This window comes from Tamandua tetradactyla, chromosome 3, assembly GCF_023851605.1.
Source record: "Tamandua tetradactyla isolate mTamTet1 chromosome 3, mTamTet1.pri, whole genome shotgun sequence".
NCBI lineage: Eukaryota > Metazoa > Chordata > Mammalia > Pilosa > Myrmecophagidae > Tamandua > Tamandua tetradactyla.
In genome coordinates this window covers 66,000,777-66,025,104 of record NC_135329.1, presented here as the reverse complement: position 1 = coordinate 66,025,104, position 24,328 = coordinate 66,000,777, and the positions used below count along the sequence as shown (strand labels likewise).

At 50.1% G+C, this 24,328-nt stretch overlaps 1 protein-coding gene across 5 annotated transcripts in view; it reads right to left on the bottom strand.

Annotated features, from left to right (window-relative positions):
- The window catches only part of LPIN1 (lipin 1), a 127,349-nt gene that overhangs the window by 79,971 nt on the left and 23,050 nt on the right, over positions 1 to 24,328 (bottom strand). The window contains exon 1 of one of the 5 annotated variants that reach the window (XM_077153229.1): positions 22,061 to 22,148. The exons of the other annotated variants lie outside the window; for them this stretch is intronic. The gene's annotated coding sequence lies outside the window, so the exon portion shown is untranslated. Of the gene's footprint in view, positions 1 to 22,060; positions 22,149 to 24,328 lie in introns of those variants that run through there. 5 annotated transcript variants of the gene reach the window in all.

Sequence of the window (24,328 nt, the reverse complement as noted above, 5' to 3'; positions counted from 1 at the left end):
GCGCAGCCCACCCCCCACAGAGGCGTCCAGAGGCCCCACCTGCCCATCCACCAGCACAGCCCAGCTCCCACCTCATCCACCCGGCTAGAACAGGTCAGAGCCAGTGAGAGGACAGAGAGGGAAATGGGGGAGAGAGAAAGGGAGGGAGACAGAAAGAGGTCAGAGAGATCTACAGCAACAGCCCCTTCTAGAACCACTGGGCACATGACTCTCTGTGATGGGTCTGTACACGATCCCATGATATGTCTGCACAAGACCCCATCATGGGTTTGCACACGACCCTCCATGTTGTGTTTGCACACGACCCTCCATGATGTGTTTTACACACGACCCCCTGTGGTATGTCTACACATGATCCACTGTGATGGGTTTAACACAACTGGTGATGTATCTACACACAATCCCCATGAGGTGTCTGAACACAACCCCCACGGGTTTGTGCACAACCCTCCATGATGTGTTTGCACATGACCCTGGTGATGAGTGCGCACACAGACCTCAGTGATGAGTGTGCACACAGCCCTCCATGTGTTTGCACGTGACCCTGTGAGGTGTGTGCACACCATTCTGATGTGTATGCACTCCGCCTCACAGGCCCAGGGAGCCCACCTCTCCTGAGCTCTGTCCTTGGTGCTTCCACAGAGTACAGGCCCCATGAGCCTTTCCCAGGCTTACACGTGAATGCCATTCGTTCATTCAACATGTTTCTGGGCAGTTTCAGCACTGGGACTGGGACTGCAGCAGTAAGCAAGACTGACGGAGGGGGAAATACAGACAAATCAGCATATAGAGACTGTGGGAAGCCTGCAAAGGAATCAGATGGGCAACCTGCAAGTCCGTGAGGGCAAGGGGTCCCCAGGGGCTTGAGCTGAGACCTGCAGGAACCAAGAGAGCAGCCACAGAAAGAGGACACAGCTGGCCCACAGATGCAGACATGGCGAAAGCAGGGAAATTGAGCCTCGTGCAATGCACTCACATGGAGCTGAACCTCAGGGGCCTGGGCAGAGGTTCGGCTTCTCCACACCAGAAGCTGCCAAGGGGGTCGAAGCGCGGACTTTAAGTCACAGGATCTGATTTAGCCTTAGGAAATGCTCCAGCTTCTGTGGAAAAGGGGGGCTGCGAAAGCCGAGAAGCCAGTGGTGTCAGGAAACACTCCAGGAGGACGGGGTGACTGGGGTTGGACAGCAGCGGGCTCAGGAGGAGTTGCAGAGGGGTCAGAGGTGGCTGGATACGAAGCAGCGAAGAAAACGGAGAGACCAGCAGTCACCACGGGGTTCTGTGTGACACGGAACAGATGCAGCAGAAAGCTTCTTCTTCGACCCTCTGGGCCCCCCAAAGCAAAGGGCCACCATGCAGGGCAGTTCCCACATGCTGCAGGACTGGGCCAAGGCGGCCTGCCTCTGCCTCTCCACCCAGAACAGACGTCACTAGGTGGCCTCCTGCAGCAGGTGCCGAGGCAGACCTGCAGAGTCCCAGGCAGACGCCTTGAAAACCAGTGCTCCCAACCGACCCACCGCAAGCGCCGCCCAGCCCCATCCTCAGGGCCCAGTCGGCGCGGTGAGCCAGGACGTGCCACCCGCGCCCACCGCACAGCCCTGGGAACACACAGCCCAGCACCCGCTCCCACATGGGGCTGCTGGGAATGCACAAGCGCCTGCAGGCACACTGAGAGTTTCAGGGACCCCGGCTGGCCCCCCAAGGCCAGGCCGGGTGCTCTGCAGGTAGAGAGACCAAAGCCAGCACCTGGTGAGTGATAAGACCCATTTTGTCTGATGGAGCCTCTGATGGAGCCAATGGGCTTCAAGGCTACAGGGCTTATTATGAGCCCCTTTCCCCACGGGAAGCCAGGTCAGGACCTGGTCTCAGCACTGGGGGGTTCCTGGGAGCCCCCCATCTTCACAGGCCTTCAGTCTCTGCCACCCACTTGGCAGCTTGGGTGGGCTTCAGCCCCGGCCCCACTGGCCTCCAAATCCACCGCCCCTTTGGGGGGCCCAATGGCCTGCCCAGCTCCATCCAGCTGCTGCCCTGCCTGGGCGGAGGCCAGGCCTTGGTCCCAAAGCCTCCTGGCACTGGGCTCTTGGTGGTCCCACTCCTGCCCGGTGCCCACCCCACCTGCAAAGCCAGCACCACGGAGCAGCCCTCCAGTTTCAGCCTTGCTTGGAGGGGCCTCTTGCCTCTGGCCGGGCAGCACACACCCTCCCACTGCGTCCTGCGGCTCCGACCCTGCGGCCGGCAACACAGTGGACTGCACAGGCTGCGCCAGCACCACTCGGACGGACTGCCTCGCCCGGACTTTCTTTTTTATTTTTTAATATTTTTATTGACAAATCTTCAACATACACAGCCCACACACGGTGTACAATCAATGGCTCACAATATCATCGCTTAGTTGTGTATTCACCACCATGATCATTTTTAGAACATTTGCATTTCTCCAGAAAGAGACAGCAAAAGAAAAATAGAAAAAGCTCATACATCCCATACCCCTTACCCCTCCCCTCACACTGACCACTAGTATTTCAATCTACCCTATTTATTTTATCCCTTACCCCCACTATTATTTATCTAATTTTTATCCATCTTTTTTAACTCATCTGTCCATACCCTACATAAAAGGAGCATCAGACACGATCACCTGGACTTTCAAGGGAGGACACTGAATCAGCCAGAGCTCGTGCCAGGGAGAGGATCTGAGAGGGGGTGTGAGGAGGAGGGGAATCCCTGGCAGCACCCCGTCTGCCCTTGCCCCAGCCCCTCCCAATCAATGCCAGCTACAGAACACGGGAACAGGCCACCTGGGTTTAAGCTCCAGGGCTTCACCTTCCTCCAGGTCCGACTGAAGGATAAGGCTCACGGAAGACACTTTGATTTATCCAAACATAAAATGCCAGACAAGCACCATTAACCTCACTGTTTTCAGGGTTCTGGGACCCCGAGACATGGGACCAGGCAGCGATGGGAACGCTGGTTTATAAGAGGAAATATCTTCATTACCTAGAATAATCAGAGATCAGTAAAACTGGTAAAGAGCAAAACAAAATGCTTAAATTTCCAGAGCAGTAAAACTGTAAACAAAACAAAATGCTTAAATTTCCAGATCAGTAAAATTAGTAAAGAACAAAACAAAATGCTTAAATTTCCAGCGGAACAGTTTTGAGACACCTGCCTCTGACTGGTCCCATACCAAATTACTTCTGAGTCCAGTGGTTTTATAATCTCCAAACGTGGCCAGAAACGGCTGCTTCACCTGCTTGGTTCCATTCCCCACGTAAACAGGATTTCACAACTCCTAGCTTAAAAGTCTCTGAAGAGCTGAGTCAAACCTCACAAAAACCCTTGGGCAAATCTGGGACCCTCTAATGTGAGCAGTGGATTGGACAGTGACTCTGACACACGTAAATACTTTTGAATGCGGCATCTTCAAGCTTGACTTTTTGGAATAATGCTAATTTTCTGAAGTTATTAGATCCCATTGGAATACCGTCTTCCAGATAATTTTCCCCACGTTTTAAACTATAACAGCACTCATATTAAGACCCAAATAGAATATACACCAAAGAGCCTAGAAACCCAAAGGCATATTTCCACTGGGCATCCTATTTACAATATTAATAATAAATGGCACGTTCAACTTTAACTGCATCAATTATTAAAACTAAATATGGGGGTCCAATTTGACCATCTCAGTTGTTCTGCTCATTTATTATACAAGTGGGTAAAAGTGATTTTAATTTCTCTTCCAGTTGGCTCAACTAGAACATTTTCAAAGGCACGTTATCTAAGAAGTAATCATTTCTCCACTTCATAACCATGGGCTCACTCTTCGAAAGCAAAGTGTCAGGTACCTGACATCCACACACGGTGGCCCGGGACGCAGTGAGGACAGGAGTCAGGACCAAGGCAAGCCATCTCGACAAGAAGCAGCATGCATCTGCACCATTTTAGTCAAACCTTCCTCTTCCTCACTTCCCTCTCCTTCTGCTGCTCCTTCTCTTTTGGAGTCGAGTGGCCAGCAAGGGCCCCTGTGACCATGCCTCAGGGCCGTCCCTCACCTGCTCTGCAGGACCCCTCAGTTAAATGGAGCCACTCCCCCTGCCCAGGGCAGCTCCTTGGTAAACATAAGATGTCTTCATCAGGACAGACAGCTGCCCACCGCCGCGACTGGGGACAGGGCTCACTCAGCGAGGACATGCAGCCCTGTACCTCATAAGGGCCAGGAGGCGTTTGTCCTTAGCCGCACCCCTCAACATGCTCCAGGAGTCTAGCTGAGTCTACTTGCTTATTAAGACAGGTGCTTCTGGAATGATCCAACTGAAATTAAATCTGCATGGTGACTGTCTTCCAAAATAGAAAAAGCTTTCTTGATTTAGAACACTTTTCTACTGATAGGACGGAAACAGTGAACCCAAGCCACCCTGTCCTCTACTTCAACATTAAAAACAAGAATGCATTGGGCTGAAATACCTAAAGTGGTGAAAGAAAACAACAGCCAGCCAGGAATTTCATATCCAGCAAGATTTTCTTTCAAGAGTGAGGCAAGATTAAGACAGTCCTAGGTAAACGAATGCTGAGGGACCTCATGCCCAGCAGAAGTGCCCTGCGAGCAGCACTGAAGGGAGTTCTTCAGACAAAAGGAAGGGACACTGGACAGTGGACTGAAGCAGCACAAAGAAAGAGAGGCTGCAGTAAAGGTAACCGTTTGTGTAATTATAAATGCCGGTGTTACTGTAATGTACTGCTTGGTATGTAACTTCACTTCTTATCTCCAACAGGTGCTAAAATGCAGATGCACAAAAAGTAACAATACGTATATGGCTTTGGACATACGGTGCACAAAAGTAAAATCTGTAAGAAGTACAAAAAGGGGGAGGACGGAGGGGTATAGGAATGGCATGTGCTATTGAAGTCAAGTTGGTAGCAAATCAAATAGGATATTTATTTAGGATGTTAAATTTTAGCCCCATTGTAACCACAAGAAAAATATATGAAAAACATCACCAGATAAGAATGAGAAAGGGACTCAACATGGTACAATATAAAAAATCAATATGAAAGTGGCATTAACAGAAGACCTAAGGGACATAAAAGGTATGAGGCTTACAAAAACTGAACAGCAAATTGGCAGAAGAAAGTTCTGCACCATCACTGGTGACTTTAAGTGTCTATGGATTACCTACTCCAGTCAAAAAACAGAGGCTGGAAGAATGGATAAAAAAGCATGGCCCAACTATATGCTGTTTATAAGAAACTCACCTTAAATTTAAATATATAAGTGGTTTGAAAGTGAAGAGATGGAAAAATATATATACCGTGCAAGTAGGAACCAAAAGAGAGATGGAGTGGCTATATTAACACCAGATGAAACAGACTAAGTAAAAAACTGTTATGAGAAAAAATAAAATAAAATAAAACAATAATTATAAAAGAAAAACTGACAAAGATGGTCATTAAATACTGATAAAGGGGACAATTCAACAGGAAGACACAACAATTATAAATATGTATGCACCTAACAACAAAGCCCCAGAATATATGAAGCAAATCTTGACAGATTTGAAGGAAGAAATTGTCAGCTCTACATTAGCAGCAGAAGACTTGAACACACCACTTTCCATAAGGGACAGAGCAGGTGGACAGACAAGCAGTAAGGAAATACAAGACTGAACCACGCTTTCACTAACCAGACCTAACAGGCATAGAACACTTTCCCCAGCACCAGTGGAATAAACATTCTTCTCCGGTGCACACAAGTCACTCTCCAGGACAGACTACATGCTGGGTCACAAAATAAGTCTCCATAAATTCAAATATATTAAAATCTTACAATGCATCTTCTCCATCCACAAAGGAATAAAGTTAGAAATCAGTAACAGAGAGAGAAATGGAAAATTCACAGCTAGGTGGAAAGTAAACAACGTAATCATAAACAATCAATGGGTTAAAGAGGAAATTAGGAAATACCTTGAGGTGAATGAAAATGAAAACAAAATATATTGGAAGTTACGGGAGCCATCAAAGGCAGTGCTGAGAGGAAAAGTCATAGCTCTAGATGCTTATTATAAAAAAGATTTCAAAATCAGAGATTAAGCCTCAAAACTAGAAGAACTAGAAAAAGAAGAGAGCAAACTAAACCCAAAGCAAGCAGAAGGAAGGAAATAACAAAGATTAGAGTGGAGATACATGAAATTGAGTACAAAAAAAAACCCCAAAAACTTGGTTCTTTGAAAAGCCCAATAAAATTGGCAAACATTTAGCTGGAGTGACAAAGTTAGAAGAAAGAGAACACATAAAGTAAAATCAGAAATGAAAAAGGGGATGTTACTACCAACCCCAGTGAAATAAAAAGGACTTTAAGAGCATACTCTGAACAGCTGTACACCACTAAATTAGACAACCCAGATGAACTAGAGAAATTCCTAGTATCACACAAATGAACTACACTGACTCTAGAAGAAATTAAAGCTGTCAGCCAACCAAAAAGATCAGTAAAAGCTTCTATATATAAGCAATGAAAAATAAGACAAAATCAAGAAGAAACCCATTTACAATAGCAACTAAAGGATCAAATAACTAGGAATAAATCTAACTAAGCATATAAAGGACTTACATGCGGAAAACTACAAAGCATTGCTAAAAGAAGACCTAAATAAATGGACATTCTTGTTCATACTTATAAGAGTAAATATTGCTAAGAAGTCAATTCTACCCAAAGCGATTGGCAGATTCAACACAACTCCAATCAAAATTCCAACAGACTTTTTTGCAGAACTGGAAAAGCCAGTAACAAAATAATGTGGAATATAATTCAGCCTTAAAAAGGAATGAGGTTCTGATTCGCACGACAACATGGATGAACCCTGAAGACATCAAGCTGAGTGATGGAAGCCAGACAGAGAAGGACAAACACTACACGAGCACACCAATGCATTTAGAATAAGCAAGCTCTGAGTCAGAGTCTAGAATACAGGTAACCAGGGACTGGGTGGGGACAGGGAATATGGAGTTGGGGCGTAACATGTACAGAGTTTCCATTTGGGTCAATGGGAAAGTTTTGGTGATGGACGGTGGTGATGATACAACCGTGTGAATATAATTAACAGCACTGAATTATATATTTCAATGCGGTTAAAAGGGGGAAATGTTAGGTTGCATATATGTTGTTAAAAAAAAAAGAAAGAAAAAAATCCCATGCAACTACACGGCACAGATAGTGAATCCTAAATGTGCTTTCATCAATGGTAACACATGTATCACACTGATGCAAGGTGTTAATAACAGGGGGTATATGGAAATCCTGTATTTTATGCATGATTGCTCTGTAAATCCCTTTTCCCAGCTAAATTCAAACTCGGATGGATAACGAACCCATATAACTGTAAGGTCATTAGAAGGATAGAAAATAAAGAACATATCTGGAGCAAATACCAGGGCATCTGATCTCAAGACAAAAGTGGAAGCGTGGGGTTGCGGCACACTGGACGGCGTGAGGAGGCAGGCTCAGAGCTGCACGGGTTAGGTGGTAGGACTGGATTTTCCCAGCTCCATCTATTTCTAAACACACAGCTCTTTTCCACATTCCAAAAAGCTTCCTAGAAACTACTGACCAAAATACTTTATTCTCAGTTCATCTCAATGGCTACCAAGCGAGGAAGGCAGGGTTAGAGCCATCCCAACGCACAGATAGAGATACTGAGGCCAGAAAGGTTACATGGGATGCCAGGACATGGGAAGTGCTGTGCATCCTCACCCCACCTCAGTGAGAGAGCAAGTGACATGGACGGAGTCGTGCCCCAGGAGCCCAAGCCGTGGGGTGCTGGCAGCACCCCTGTGTGTGGGCTGAGAGTATACCGTGAGGGCTCCTTGAGCTGCCGGAGGCACTTGAGAAGACACCTGGGGTCAAGAGACCAGCTAAAGATGGCACGGGGGGCTCACCTCCACAGGGAAACCCCTGTGCCCGGGTGAACATGCAGTTCTAGGGAGGGCTGGCGCATGCCAGTCTCCCAGGGCTGCGTCCATGTGTCCACTCAGAGGCCTGGCCGCAGGCAGAGCGATGTTTAGTGCATCAACCCCCATGGCATGTGCATGTCAAGAAGACGTGTGAGCCACAAGTATGCAGAATCCTGAATACAGCATGAGATCTTGTTGATTTGCCCAGTTTAGGCGCCCCAATATATCCCAGAGTACTTTGGGCAGTGAATAAAGAAGTATTAGCAAAATACTTTCCCCATACTTCTGATATTCTCACAAGCAGTGGGGACAGACAAATCAATAGGCTGAGTTTCGATCTTGGGCCTATGAAACTTCTTCCTGCAAAAGATAGGCTAAGCCTACTTAAAATTAGGCATAAGAGTCACCCCCAGAGGACCTCTTCTGTTGCTCAGATGTGGCATCTCTCTCAGCCAACATGGCAAGTGAACTCACTGCCCTCCCCGCCTACGTGGGACATGACTCCCAGGGGTGTAAACCTTCCCAGCAACATGGGACAGAAATCCTGGGATGAGTCAGAACCCGGCATCAAGAGATGGGAAAAGCCTTGACTAAAAGGGGGAAGAGAGAAATGAGACAAAATAATGTTTCAGTGGCCGAGAGATTTCAAACAACACTGCGAGGTTATTCTAGAGGTTATTCTTATGCATTATGTAGATATCCCTTTTTAGTTCATGGTGCATTGGAGTGGGTGGAGGGAAGTACCTGAAACTGCTGAGCTGTGTCCCAGTAGCCTTGATTCTTGAAGATGATTGTATAATGAAATAACTTTTACAATGTGATGGTGTGATTGTGAAAACCTTGTGTCTGATGCTTCTTTTTTCCCAGGGTATGGACAGATGAGTAAAAAAAAGATGCATAAAAAATAAATAATGGGGGGTCAAAGAGTAAAATTAATTGGGTAGACAATAATACTAGTCGTCAGAGAAAGAGAGGGGTGAGGGAAACAGGATGTATGAATTTTTTCTCTTTTCTTTTTCTTTTTTGGGAGTGGTGTAAATGTTTTAAAAAATGATCATGGTGATGAATACACAACTATGTGGTAACACTGTGAGCCAATGATTATACACCACATGTGGACAGTATGTGTGTGATGATTTCTCAATAAATATATTTTGAAAAAAAGAAAATGTGTAAGGAAAATATTAGTTTTAATAACAAATCTAACAAAACACACACACGTCCTGGGTGTGAGGACAAATGACTTTCCAGCTGAATCAGGATTGGCCCTGCCATTTGTCTCAGGCCCATGCAGTGTCACTATTGAGTATTATAAATAAATACCAATAGGTACTCTTAACATCGACAAAGATGGTCTCTGACATTATGTACAAACCAGTTAAAAGAAACAATTAAAATATTTTAAAAGAAAAAGCACACAAACGTACGTAGTTACAACACTTAGAAGTCTGCCTGAACTCCCAAAGGCTTTTCTTTGCTCATTTAACGCCAGAGAACATATTTCTCAGAGAGATACTTGCAGTTTATGTAAATGAAAGAAGCATTTGAATATCTAGGGTATCCACAGAAAAATACTATAAAAGTACATGAAACGGCAAGTTTGTACCATACACTATTACTACTGCCTTCATTTGAAGGCGCCTGTCGCGCTTGGGAACTTTCAGTGTTTATGCATGAAGTAAACAGCAATAGCATGTACAAAACAAACAAAAAACAAACACATGCCCAGAGTGAAAGTCGAGGCCACGGGAAGTAAATTTACTTCTGGGGACCCTGTGGCACTGCCAGGTCAGCGCGGCGGCCCTCGCTTCGGGGAGTCCACCCCAGCACCCCACAGGATGAGACGGGTCCTCAGGACACACCAACAGTAAACAAATGGGGATTCCGGAAAACGCACGGTCTCACCAGCCTCTGACTTCAGCAGAGGCCAGCTCCATCTGCAGACACGGAGCCCCGGAGCCCCCCGGCTATGAGGGGGGAGCCTGCGCACGGGTGCTTAGGGTCCAACACAGGCCCCAGGAAGCCACGGGTGCAGCCACCGGGGCCACCTTCCACCTGGCAGCAGAGCGTCCAAGACGCCAGGGCCTCACCGTGAGCAGGACCAAATGACTATCATGAAAAAGACCACAGAGCTCTGGAGAGGGACACGTGTGGCTGCCACCCTCAGGAGCTGCCAGGACCTAGGGCCATCCCGAGCCCACCGTGTCCCCTCCCAGGATGTGTGATGCGTGGCCAATGGCAGAATCCGCGGAAGGCCTGGCCAGCCTCCGGTGACACCTCCGCTGCCTTCAGCCATGCGCGGGACCTCATCCAGGTCGCGGTCCTGCTCCATTTCGGACGCGGAACCAGAGGCAGAAGGCGGCGAGGGGCAGCAGTCTGTGCAGCGGACTTTGGTGGGGCCTGGAGTGGTGATGCCCTCCCCCCCTCTCAGAAAACTGAAAAATGGATAAGACCCAGGTAAGAAAAGCAGCGGTGTGAACAGAGTAAGACAGCTCGCCCTCTAGTTCTCAACATCACTTGGCACATGATTAACAGGCTCCTGCAAAATAGCTCAATGATCACAGACTGCAATTAAAGTGCAAAGGCCACCCAAAGGCACCTTCCCCAGCGGGGAAGGACATCTGGGCTCCGAGGGACCCTTGGGCCTGTCCTCGCCCTGCAGAGAAGACACCTGTGGCCCACGAGCCTCGGACATGGCCGAGTCCATCCCTTCCACCCTCACCCTGACCCAGCCCAAGAGCGGCGGGTGACTCCAGGCCAGCAGGAAGACAAAGGACACAGGTGGAAGCCCCCTGCCCCATCCATGCTTTCGGCATATGGGGAAGGCCTTGGATTTGGCCAGGCGGCCCTCAGAGTAGAGCCTGGCTAGGTGAACTGGATGCATAGAGGCAGCTCCAGCTCTGGGTGGAAAGCACAAAAGCTGTGAGACCAAGCAGCTAGGGAAAGCCAACTCCTGGGAGGGAGGGAGCGCACCGCCAAAGGGAGCATTCAATTAACCAGTGCCTGGCGAAGAGCTGAAGAGGGAATGTAAGAGCACGATGGAGCTGTCACTTCTATGATAAAGGAGCATGACCTGAGCAGAGCTACAGCCCAAAATCAAATCTTCATGCCAAGCAAGGGAGATTTGTACGGTCACATGACAAAAAATCCCACAAGTAGCTTGGCAGGTCTAGGTGTAAGGAGGAAAGCACTAAAATTTAAAACTTAGAAGAAATGACGAGTACGTGATTGTTCTCTCCCAGTTCATAAAGACAAGCTCTCAAGCAAAATCCCTGCAAACACACAGTGTAAGTTTTTTTTTCTTTTGGTACGGCATTTCTCACCAACAAATAAGCCACAAAATGTAAAGGGCAGGAGTCTGAAAAACAGTAAGTGCATAAGATTTGGGGGAAGATGACTGGACCAGGTACCTCCTGTGTCTACTGGCAGGTGCAGGTGAGAGAGGTGTAAAGACCTCTGTGGCCTCCCCCCACCACCCAGGCCAGCTCAGGAGGTAAGGGTCCGCCCGGGAGACGGGGAGCAAGCAACATCCACCACCCTCAGTGAGGAGGGGTGGGGCTCCACCTTGAATCCCCGAGGAAATACGGTCAAGCTTTCCACGCCACATAAGCTGTCCTTCCCCGGGGCCTTTAAGGAGGGAAATTCAAAATCCAACATGCAAAGCCCCCAGAAGCCCCTAAGGGTCAGGAAGGGTCCAAAATGCTCCTCCTCAGCACTTTCCTTCTCAGAAGGTCCTCCTTCCAGAGAGCCCCCAACGCAGCCTGTGTGCACTCAGATAAAGCAGCCGAGGGCACGGGACTCCGGGCGAAGGGCCACAGGGAAGTGGCCTGCGAGCACCAGGTGGACAACAGCCCGGCTTCCTGACCCACGTCCCTGTCACCACCCTTGAGGGGTGGGCCCATCCTCCAGCAGCGACCCCACTCTCCTCGATGGCTGTGGCTGAAGGAGCACCCCCCACCAGCATGGGCTACTTTGGCAAGGAAGGCAACCGCCTGAGCACGCACGGCGCCCATGTCCACCCCTTCCCAGCCTCTGCCCAGCTTTACATCCACTGGGCTGGGAGAACCAAGGGTGTCGACCAACATTCTCACATGCTCGCTGTCTGAGGCAAGGGAAATAATTTCTGCATTTTGCAGAAAAGGAAACTGAGCTTTAGAGCTTGGGTAAAGCACTGGAGTCTGTGCCCACCTGTGAGCAGCTCTGTGGCCACCTGCGGGCTTGTGGCAGCTCCCCTCTGCATACTGCAGGAAGCAAAAGAACAGGCGAAAATGCAAGCGGTTCCCCAAAGGGGGACAGAGTTACCCCACATCTTAATAGCGTCACTGCCGTTTGCTAAGGCAGCAACTGGCTGAAAACTGACCTGTCTGCTCCAAGGTGTGACCATACCTGTGGCTGGCCCAAGGCGGCCAGTAACGGAGCCCAGCAGACCTCAGGCCACAGCAGTCAGGACCCCCCTCTGCCACAAACAGGACTTCCGGCTCTGTGACAATGCAGCCAGAAGGCGACGTGACTTTCTGAGGACAGCATAGATGCGTGGAGCCAAACCCTCTGCCTGCTTACCTGGCCTGCCCTGGAAGAGGGCAGGTGAGTGGCCCCTGACCCCTAGGCCATGGGGCCACCTGGATGTGGCTGCTCCCTGACCTCGCACACTGCAGCCTTCTCTGAAGCCAAAGCGAGCACTCATCGCCAGCATGTAAACCGTGTGCTTTTAGCTAAAGCCGTCTTCCTCAAATTCATCAAACTCCGCCTCCCGTGGGCTGTCCCCATAGGTCTTCCAAGGCCTGGAGGACACGCCCCAACCTTCCTCCGCAGCCGCTGTCCTTCCAGGCCCCGCACTCCCACCCAGCCACCGTCCCCCAACACCCTCCCAGTTCTCCCACGTCTGCACCCAGGTCTGTGTCCAGCCAGCACCATGTCAAGACACCTTGGGGGCCACACACTGACCAACTCATTCTCATCTTGGGGTTTATCAGATGGACCCTGGTTTCACCCAAATCATCTCAAAAGAGTCGAGGGGTCATCTGGAGGTTATTCTTACACATTATATAAAGAACTCCTTTTTAGTTTATGGAGTGGCTGGAGGTACCTGAAGTGTTGAGCTGTGTTCCAGTAGCCTTATTTCTTGAAGATGACTGTATAATGATACAGCTTTTGCAGTGTGACTGTGTGATTGTGAAAGCCTTGTGTCTGATGCTCCTTTTATCTACAGTATGGACAGATGAGTTAAAAATATGGATAAGAAATAATTAATAGGGGGAACAAAAGTTAAAGTAAATGAGTAGACTGACATACTAGTGATCAATGAGAGGGAAGGGTAAGGAGTACGGCATGTATGACTATTTTTCTTTTTTCTTTTTTTTCTTTGTTTATTTCTTTTGCCAGAGAGGTGCAAATGTTCAAAAACACGATCATGCTGATGAATACACAGCTATGTGATACTATTGTGAGCCAGTGCTTGCAACCATATCAAGAATGTTTGTATGCTTGTTGTTTACGAGAAAAATGTTTTTTTAAAATGGGCACTTGCTAAGACAGAGTGAAACAGGTCTTATAAGCAGCGCTGGTTTCCTCCTGTGAGCACATGGACAGAAGGAGCCTTGGGCAGAGTCACCACAGCCAACAGGTGGCAGGTCACAGGGGAGGCCAGGAGGGGTGTCTGCGACAGGGGAGGCCAGGAGGGGTGCCTGCGACAGATGTGGCACGAGGACGAGCTCCCTCGCCCATCAGCTGCCCAGGGTCACAGTGCGCTGAGCAGACAGTTCAGGGGTAACACGTCCTTCAGCAGACGCTCTGGTCCAAAATAAGAAAACTCACCAGGAAAGCTTGAACTCTTTAATAACATCAGCACTTCCTGACAAAAGTGGGGAGGCACCTAAATCAGCCCACACAGCCCCCAGAGCCCTGACCTAGCCAGGACAGAGGGTTCCCGTGACCCAGCTCCCGGACAGAGGCCGGGGGAGCCCAGGAGCTGCACTGGAACAAGCTGGGGTGAGAGGTGTGGTCGGGGGTGCCACCCGCAGCAGAGGGTAAGGAAAGTGGGATCCCAGAAAACCCTGGACAATGCAGGGGAGGGAGAAAGCCTGCAGCTCCTGGCCCAAGCAGCTCGAGAAGCCCCAGTCACTAGGTCCCCGATGGTTCCAGGAAGGACAGCAGGGTTCACACTCTGTTCGAATGAGGCAGCAGAAGTCTCGTGACTTTCGGCCTAGTTGTCACATTGGGAAAATCAGCGATTAGTCAAAATGGGCAGAATCCTTCTCTGGGATTCAGAGATTTATAAGAAATACTGCTTTCTTGAAATGTGTGCCAAAAATTCAAAATCCCTACTATAGCTTTCATTACCCCACAATTTTTGCTACCACCATCCACTTCTAGAATAGGGCTTCAGACCAACCTGATGGAAAAATGGGTAAAATATAGAGCTCGCAGAAAAAGAAATGGCTAGAGCCAATGGCATATGAGAAGCTATTCAATCCCATTCATAATTAAAGAGATGCAAATCAAAGGAGAACTGTCACATGGCCAAAAATTAACGCCTTTCATAAAAGCCCCAAGGCTGGCAAGAGTGGGAGAAAGACACACCCCCGTCTCTAGTGAGTAGTAAATCAGTAAAAGCATCATCACAATAGTGGTCATTTTATGCACGTATTACTAAGCTGCAGCAATTCTAACTGCTAGAAATTTTACTACAAATACAATAAGATCTATGTACAAAGACATCAATTGCAGCATTGACTGTAATAGGGAAAATTGTGAATAAGTGATTATCAGTAAGATGCTGCATAAATTAAATAATAGACTATCCATACCATAAAACGGCATATTATGAGACTGGTAAAACAAATGAGGTGAAGGAGAGTAGTTCCATAAATACTAACAGGAAAAGACCAGTATTGAGTGAACAAAAGTTACAAAATAAACATTTACTATATGAATCCATGTTTTTAAGAATTACATTTGCATATATTCTGATATGCACAAAAGAAACCTGGAATGATTTATATACCAAAAAAATTCATAGGGGCCACCATTGGGGAGCAGGCCTGGGGAAGGGGGAGGGAGACCCTTCCCTTTTCACAATAAACCCTTCCCTGGTGGTGTTTTTATGGTGTGCTTTTGTTTTCCACTGGGAACTGGGCCACTTTAATATCAATTTTTACTAAGCTCCAAGAACTTGATGCGGGATGGAAAGCTCAGATTCCCTCAGCCACCGGGACTGCTGATTCACAGCAGAGGGTGTGGGGGAACTGGGGTTCCTGCTAGGGTGAGAAGGTGGGGTGGGTGAGCTCAGCCCCCAGCCTTGAGATTCTGCACCCCTCGGAATTGACAGTACCCCGTGACTGGAGCTCCCAGGTCCATGACTAGGAGCTCAGAAGGCCTGCTCAAAGCACAGCCTGGCCACCTGTGCCAGCAGGGAACCTTAGCTCTTAATCGCATAACTCAGGAACTGAGCACAGGACACTTCTCCCCCTTAGAGACTCGGCATCCTCTCTACATCTCAGTGAAAGTCCTCTGCCCAAGTCTCTGTCTCAGTCAAAGAGAACACCCTGCGTGCTGCTTCAGTGGGGTCCCCCACTCCTGCAGCCATCAAAGAGTGCAAAATCTCAGGAGACAGTATGGCCGAGGGGGCAGGAGAGCAGGCCCGGGGACCACACAGGGCTCAGACACCCACAAACCAAGTCTGCATCTTGGGCACATCCAGCCGCTCTGCACCTCGGTTTCTGTCTGTGAAATGGGGTGGCCCAACTAGCACCCATGTCATAAGACTGTGGTGAGGATAAAGCCAGATACAGTAAATAAAGTGATTTTCAGAGGGCATGGGTCATAAAAATGCAACATATAAAAGCCAGTGTTGCTAACAAATGAATTCAGCAAAGTGGTAGGACACAAGTACAACAGCAAAAAACAGTGGTGCTTCTACATGTCAGTAATCTGAGGAGCAAATTAAGAAAAAAAAATCCATTTAAAATAGCAACTAAAATAATCAAATATCTACAATTCAATTTAGCCAAGGCTATAAAGTATCTCTACATAGAAAACTGCAAAACCTTGCTAAGTGAAATCAAGGAGAACCTAAATAAATGGAAGGACATTCTGTGTTCATGGATTGGAAGACTAGATATTGTTAAGACGTCAATTCTACACACATTGATTTATAGATTCACATGATACCAATTAAAATCCCAACAACTTACTTTACAGAAATAGAAAAATGAATAATCAAATTTATTTGGAAGGGCAAGATACCCCCAATAGTTAAAAAATATCTTGAGAAAGAGGAATGAAATGGGAGGTTTCACACTACTGGACTGCAAAGGATATTACAAAGCTACAGTGGTCAAAGCAGCATGGTACTGGCATAAAGACAGATGTACTGACCAATGGAATAAAACAATGTTCAGACACAGGCCTCTCATCTACGGACAGCTGATTTTTTATAAAGTGGCCAAGTCCACTCAACTGGGACAGAGTAGCCTCTTCAACAAATGGTGCTTGGAGAATTGGACATCCATATTTAAAATTAACTTGAAATGGTTCAAAAACCTAATCATCAGAGTTAAGACCATAAAACTTTTAGAAGAAAACGCAGGTAAATATATGAAAGATCTTAGACAGGCAACGGTTTCCTAGACCCTACACCCAAAGCACAAGCAATAAAAGAAAAAATTAATGGGATCTCTTCAAAATTAAAAACTTTGTGCATCGAGGGGTTTTGTCATGAAAATGAAAAGACAAGCTACTTAATGGGAGAAAATATTTGGAAACTATATATCTGAAAAGGGTTTCATATCCAGAATATATAAAAAAACCTATGACTCAACAATAAAAAGACAAAACCCAATTTAGAAATGGGCAAAAGATTTGAATAGACACTTCCCAAAGAGGAGATACAGGGCGGGCCGCGGTGGCTCAGCGGGCAAAGTGCTTGCCTGCTATGCCGGAGGACCTCGGTTCGATTCCCGGCCCCAGCCCATGTAACAAATACGGAGAAACAGAATACAATAAAAACAAGAAAATGTTTAAAGATGTTTCCCTTTCTTCCCTCCTTCCTTCCTTCTATCCTTCCTTCCTTCTCTCTGTCTTTCCTTAAAAAAAAAAAAAAAAAAAAGAGGAGATACAAAAGGCTAAGAACCCTTATGATAAGGCACAGTCAAGATCACTAGTTATTAGGGAAATAATAAATCAAAACCATCATTTCACACCTAGAATGGCCACTATTAAAAAAAACAGAAAACTGCAAGTGTTGGAGAGGATATGGAGAAATAGGAACAATCTTTCACCTCTACTGTGGAAGACAGTTTGCAGTTCCTCAGGAGGCTAAGTATAGAATTACCATATGACCCAGCAATACCACTAGTGGGTATATACCCTGAAGAACTGAAAGCAGGTGTGCGGACAGAAATGTGCATGCCAGTGTTCACTGAGGGCATTATTCACGGTTGCCAAAAGATGGGAACAACCCAAGTGCCCATCAACCGATGAATGGGTAAACATGATATGGTACATACATACAATGGAATATTATTAAGAAGGAATGAAATCCTAACGCGTGCGACACCATGCATGAACCTTGAGGACATTATGTTGAGTGATATACGCTAGACACAAGAGGAAAAATATTGTATGATCTCGCTGACAGGAACTGATTGAAATAAGCAAATTCACAGAGTTAGAATACAGGTTACCAGGAGACAGAAGGTAGAGAATGGGGAGTGATGCTCAATTTGTGCAGAATTTTTAATTTGGCTGATTGTAAATGTTCGGAGAGAGACAGAGGAGATGGTAGCTCATTATGGTGAATGTAATTAACAGCATGAATTATGTGTGATTATGATTGAGAGGGGAAGTTTGGGGTCGTGTATGTCACTAGAAGGAAAGCCACAGGATGAAACATGGGACTGCATAACATACCCAACTCCATTGTGGATGATGAATGTGGTTAATAGCACAAATATAAGAATGTTCTTGCACAAACTAGAACAAATGTACATCACTATTACAAGACGTTAATAATAGGGCAGTATATGGGGAAAATACACCTAATGCAAACTATGACTATAGTTAAAAGAATAGTTTCACATTCTTTCAGTGGTTGTGACAAAGGTACCACACCAATGCTAACTGTCAGTAATAAGGGGTTATAAAGGATATGGGGTTTTTCCTTTGGGAGTAAAGAAAATGTCCTAAAACTGATATTGGTGATGAATACACAATCCTGTGAATATACTGCGGGCCATGGATTGTACACTTTGGATGAACTGTATGGTGTGTGACTATCTCAATTAAATTACTTAAAAAAAAAAAAAAAAAGCCTGGGGGTGTCCGGTTGGTTCAGTGGTAGAATGCTCGCCTTGAGTGTGGGAGACCCGGGTTCTGTTCCCAGACCATGCACCCAAAAATAAAAAAAAAAGAAAAAAGTCAGTGGTTATAAATTGTTCAGACTTGGGCTCTGATGTACATGTCTTGCTGGAGAGTGCTTTGCATGTATGAACTATTTAAATTGTACCTTCCAGAAAATGGAAAGGCAAAGAATAATATTGGTTGAAATTGACATAAAACTATTAAAAGGGCATATTTACATTCCAATAGAGTATTAAAAATTTTCCATTTCTTCAAAATCTGAGCCCAAAGGCAACCCCAAGACAAGGTGGCCTCCTGAGCAGCTGCAGCGCTCCCCCACAGGAAGCTCTTTGCCAGGGCAGCTCTCCGTGAGCATGCCTTTCTGGGCTGCCCGCCTGCTTCCTACCACCTCAGAACTTGTACCTCCTCTTTGGTAAATCAAGCATGCCCTGACTTATGCGACCTGTGATGTGGAGGAAGCCTTCGCCAGAAGAGAGTAGCTGCGCCTCAGGGCAGGCGGGTTCTAGGGAAGACAGGGGGACGCGCCCTGCAGGGCTCACAGGCCCTCGGGGATGAGCTGCATCCCTGCTCTCTCTGGGTGTCTGCCTGCAGGGCCTGTGCTCAGCCAGACCTCCCAGGCACACGGGCTACCCATGCAGGGTGAAAACTCGAAGAACTTTCCTTCCAGAAAGCCCCAGCATTCAGCACCAGGAAAGAAATTCTTAGTTGTTGCAAGAATCCCAGCACTTGGCCATGATGATAGATGCAGGCATAAGGGCAACCAGGGTCACCAATGCGTTGACGCTCCCTTCTCCTCCGTGGACTTGGCCTCCCTGCCAGTCAGCAGACAGTGGACGGCGCCTCCCCTGGGAGCCTTCCTTTGGCCAACAGCACCCACCTATGGACTGACTCCTGGACCTTCGCCCATGTGCCAAGGGGGAAGCTGGTCTACCGGATGTACTGGGGGTTACGGCAATACTTTGCACACTTTTCAGATTGGGACTCACCACAAGAAAAATATTCCTCATCAAGACCCAGGAACCACAAGGGAATCCCTCCTCTGCACCAAGGGTGCCAAGGCCTTTTGTGAGGAACAGGGGTAGTGCTGCTGGCCAGGCGTCCTGGCCCCAACCCTGACCCCTTTTGGCCAGCACCCCAAGAGCTCGACAGGTCAGACCCCAGCTCTGGGCCCAGCACACACACAAACACAGCTCAAACGACTTCTGAAATCACACCTAAGGAGAAGTGTGACGCACTTACTTCCTTCCACTTCCCTATTTAAGCCTACTCAGTTGCTTTCGGGACTCGTGGACCCCAACATGCCCCTGCAAACTGTCTGGCCTGTCCTTGGACTCACAGCTGTGGGCAAGCAAAAACCCTTTATCCTCCAAAAATTCCGCCCGGCACAGCCCCAGCCCCAGCTGTCGCACAAGTCCTGCCTGTTAAATAAAAGGTGGGAGGAGGAGAAAAGGGGAAGAAGTGGAAAGAGGAAGCAGATGCTGCACATGAGGAAGGAGGGAGGACAGGGTGAGGAGAGAGGGCAGGGACAGGTGGGAGGACAAGGACAGGTCGGAGGACAGGGACAGGGGGGCGATGGGTGTGTTCTCTGGACCCAGACAGCGGCAGCAGTCAGGAGACCCCCACCTGGCGCAAGGAGGCAGAGGCGGCTGGGGCTCGGGCCAACTCAGTCACAAGGCAAGTCATGCCATAGGGCCACATGTTCAGTCCTATGTCCTAGACCATGCTCAGAGTTTGCAAAGCCAGCATTTCAGAAACGCCAGGACATAGTATCCGGAGCCTCCTGTGCAATCACTCAAGGGCGTTCGGGCCTCTTTCACAAACCCCAATCATAAGGGACTTGTTTGTTGTGAGGACCAGGGTCCCAGTGAACTCCAAATTTTTGTTCTCCAGTTCTCACTGGGGATGCTGATGTGCAAATGGGTCAGGGCACCTACCTCAGCACCCCCCATTCCAGTACAACCCAGCCCACAGCCCCCCATGGTCTTTTCTGGAGCAAGCATGCCTGCACTTGTGCCCTAAACGGACAGGACCCAGGAAAGGGAGGCAAGGAGAGCTGTTCTCCAGCAAGCAGGTCTGTCCCCACTCTACAAGATGCCCCTTCCCGGCACACGGTGTCCTCACTTAAATAGTAACAGGCGTCATGTGCTGACCTGTCCTGTCCAGGGGCCCTGTGCAGCAATCCTACTTTTTAAAATAACTTTGGGAGAGACATGGTCATTCCTCACAGATGAAGAACCTGAAGCTCAGAGAAGTTCTCTTCCCCCAAGAAACACAAAAGCCACAGTTTTCACCAAGGTCTGAGGGACAACAAAGCTTCTGCACGGAGTCCCAGCAGACCCTTCCTGGGATGTCTCTCCCCCAGGACAAGTGGGGAGGCCAAAGGGAAGGCTACTCTCAGGCGGGCAGCCACCAGGACCAGTTCCTCAGCCATTTCTGCGGCTCTGAGCCAAATTCTTCAGTCCCTCACCTGAGCTCCCAGGTCACCCCCTGCAGCGCCGCCCCCTCCTTTCCTAAGCCACAAGAGCAGGGTGCTGGAAGGACTGGCCTGGGTCCCACAGCAAGGGAAGGCAGGGCTAAGACCCTGCCCAGCTGGGTCCAGGGCTGGCTTGGCAACCGGAGAACGCCAGACATCCAAGCAGGGTCAAAGCTCCAAAACAAACACCCAGAGAATAAACGTTGGCAAACATGTGGCATTTTGGAAACACAAAACCATAACTCTAATCCTTAGAGCTTTCGGTATTTCTGGAGGACAAGAAGAGTGTATTTCTCAATTACTATATGATCCTCAGTTGCTTCCTTTCATCACAAGACCCCAAATCATGGAAAAAGGATAAACAGTAAATTTCACAATCACCACCAACCACTATTACCCCAATTAAAAAACCATTACAAGTCTAACTTTTCCCAAACCTTTCTACCACTTTGTGGGAAACTACTGATTCCAAAAACACTCTGGGTGAGCCGCCGGGTGGGTGCCGCTCAAGGTCCGGTCTGGTCTCACAGACTGGCCACCAGGGCCTCCTGCCACAGCTCCTGCCCTCCGGGCACTAAAGTGACTGCCAGAGCGCCACTTCTCACACTCCATCTTCCAGGCCTTCTCCACGGCACAGGTCTCTGGCAGGGGCTTCTCAGGGCGCTAGGTAGGCCTGACACTAGCGCCAGGGAAGTCAAGCACAGAGCCCCGACTTGCCGCGGAGAGCCGCCGGGGACAGCCTCCCAGAGCCGTGCGCCCCGGGCTCCCCCGCGTCCTCCTGCCTCACCCTGAGCCCAGGGCCCCCCTCCTCGTGGTCCGCCCCGAGCTCCGGGCTCCCCTCTCCGGGTCACTCCGAGGCCCAGGCTGCCCCGCACGCCGGGCTCCCCTCCACACGGTCTCTCCCGTGTCCCGGGCTCCCCAACGCCAAGCTAGGACCTGACTCCGCCCGGAGGCGTTCGCAGGCAGGATGGCCTTAGCTGGAGCACCGCCCCTCCTGGACAGACCTCTCCCGCTGGTCTCCGGGTTCCTCTACGAGCCCCCCCGGAACCCCTCCGCTCGCGATCAGCCCGACCCGGCCCCGGCCGCGCGCTTTGGGGGAGACCTGGGGGGTGAGCGCGGGACCCGCAAGGCACCCGGGTGCTACCCTGCCGTACCGCTCCGGCCGCCACCACCCCCAAAAGGCCTCCATAGGCGAGGGGCCTCGTCGGGCCGGCGCCGGAGCACTGAGACCCCACCCCAGCACGGGCCCGCGATTGCACAGCGGGAAAAGCACCCACTCACCTTCCAGCATACGGCGCGCGCGTGCTGGGCCGCTGGGGACTGCAGACCCAGAGCCGGCCGCGGGCCACCAGCGCAAGGGCGGGGTGAGGCGAGGCGGGGCCTGCGCGGGGACGGGGTGGGGCCTGTGAGTCGACCCGGCCGCGCCACCCCTGTCAGTCAAGCGGGCTGGGGACCAGGCTCGGCCCGCAGGGAGGGGCGGGGCAGTGGGGCTGCCCGAGGGGGACTCGTGGCGCCTGCGCACTCGGCGAGCGTCCGCGGAGCCAGGGGCTTGAGCGCCGTCAGTCGCCGCGCTGTGCGGATGGGCCCTGAGGCCACGTTATTGATTTTCTTCCGCGGAGCCAAATAGTGTATTTTCTTGAGCTGTCTGAGACACGTTTGGGAGCGGACTGGGCGTCACCTGCGCGCGCCCCAGCCTGCGGGGCCTTCGGCCGCCGTCGGCCGTGCTTCAGTCCGCCGCTGTCCGTGGTCCACAAAGTCAGAGCAACACTTGCAAAGCACTCCTGCGTCCTCCGTTCATCAGTTATCTGCCAGGCCCTGTTCCCGACACTGAGAGAAGTCCCCGGGGGCTTACACTCGCGAGCAGGGAGACCAGCCATGAGCAAAATAATCCCTGAAGGCTTTAGGTCAGATGAGAGAAGGCCACGTTCGAATCGAAACCCGAAATGGCAAGAAACCATTTTTTTTCTTTGCACCTGTTCATGAAAAGGTGGGGGACGAGTCATAGCTTTCCAGAGCGCAGAGCCGCGAGTGCAAAGGTCCTGAGGCAGGCCCTGCGGGGGACGGGCGCCTAAACGGGACCGGAAACTGGAGGTTTTGCAGGGCACGGAGGCAGGGAGTGCAGATGTCGTACCAAGAAAGGGATTAAATCAGGGATTATATTATTCCGTTTACGTATTTTAAAAAACATGGCTTCTGTGCTAAATGGAAAATGGGCTCTCGGAAGCCGAGGTAGAACGGAGGCGACAGAGGCCGCAGCAGGGACAGAAGGGAAGGCGGGGCTCAGACGCGGACCCGGAGGTCGCGGGGCGGGAAGGGGGCTCAGGTGACGTCGGATGGAGCTTGAACAGCTGAGGGGGGCGACGCCCTTCGCTGGGACCAGGAGGGAGAAGGCAGAACCCAGGGACGAAGCAAGACCAGGGGCGCAGTGTGGGCCATCTAAGCTTCAGGGCTTGTCAGGCACTGCGGAGGCGCTCAGTGAAGTGGAGACGGATCCAGCCAGGAATGCGGGGTCCTCGGCGTCGAGCGCGGTGCGGACGCCTGTCAGCGGGCCTGCGGTGACTCCCACCAGGAAGGCAGGCGCCCCTCGCCTCTGCCACTCCCAGTAGGGGCTACGCAGGAAGCCCTGCCCAAGTGGCCCCCCGAAGGGAGCGCCCAGGCCCGTGGTCTATGGGGAAAGCTTTCCCAGGAAGCAAAGTCCTCCTTCAGGCAGCTCAAAGGAAGCTTTCAAATAAGTTTGAATTATTAAAATTCGGGAACTGGAAATCCAAACTGATAAGAAAACCCCTCCAAAGCCCTTATTCTACAAAGGACGAAACTGGGAAGCAGAGCGGGGCTGGGAGAAGCCCCCAAATCTGCACCAATTAACGTGGCCAGGGGAAAGGGACTCTGGGCTCAGAGGAAATTCGGGTCCCGGGGGCTGCCCAGCTCCTCCCACCACCACCACGAAGGAAGGCTGTGTCCCAGTCTCGTCACTACTGCCACACCGCCTGAACAGGCCCAGCAAGCGCAAGAAATCCTTTTCCAAACCATGAGAAGGGACACTAGCCGGCACTCCACGCAAGCTTTAAAGCGGGCTGCTTTCTGCGGAGCCCGGCGCCGCGGGTGTGGCCCTCGGCAACCCCCCTGCCGGGGCCCGGGCGGTCCTGCCAGACCAGGCGAGGCTGAGGCGAGGCCCTCCGCCAATCCCGAGAGGAGAAGGGCGGGGAAGGGACGGGGAGGGGGCGGGCGACGCCACACCGAGGCCGCGCCCACCCCCACCTCCTCTCTAGGGGCGGGGAGAGGCCCCAACCCAAGGCTCACCGCCGCGGGCCGCTCCTCTGCAAGTGCAAGCTGCCTCCAGCTGGATGCTCCCGTCAGCACCGACACTATAGCACGTTGTCCTGGGGCCACCACCCCCAGGGTGGCAGCGGGGTGGGGGGCGTGGAGGTGAGTACCCCTCTTCTGGGGGAGCCTCTGACGGACTTTGGCGGCCTCGAGGGGTAGGTGGGGGAAGGCTGCTACCCATAGGGCTCAGAGGGACCACAGTGACCCGAACTGAGGGCCGGTGGA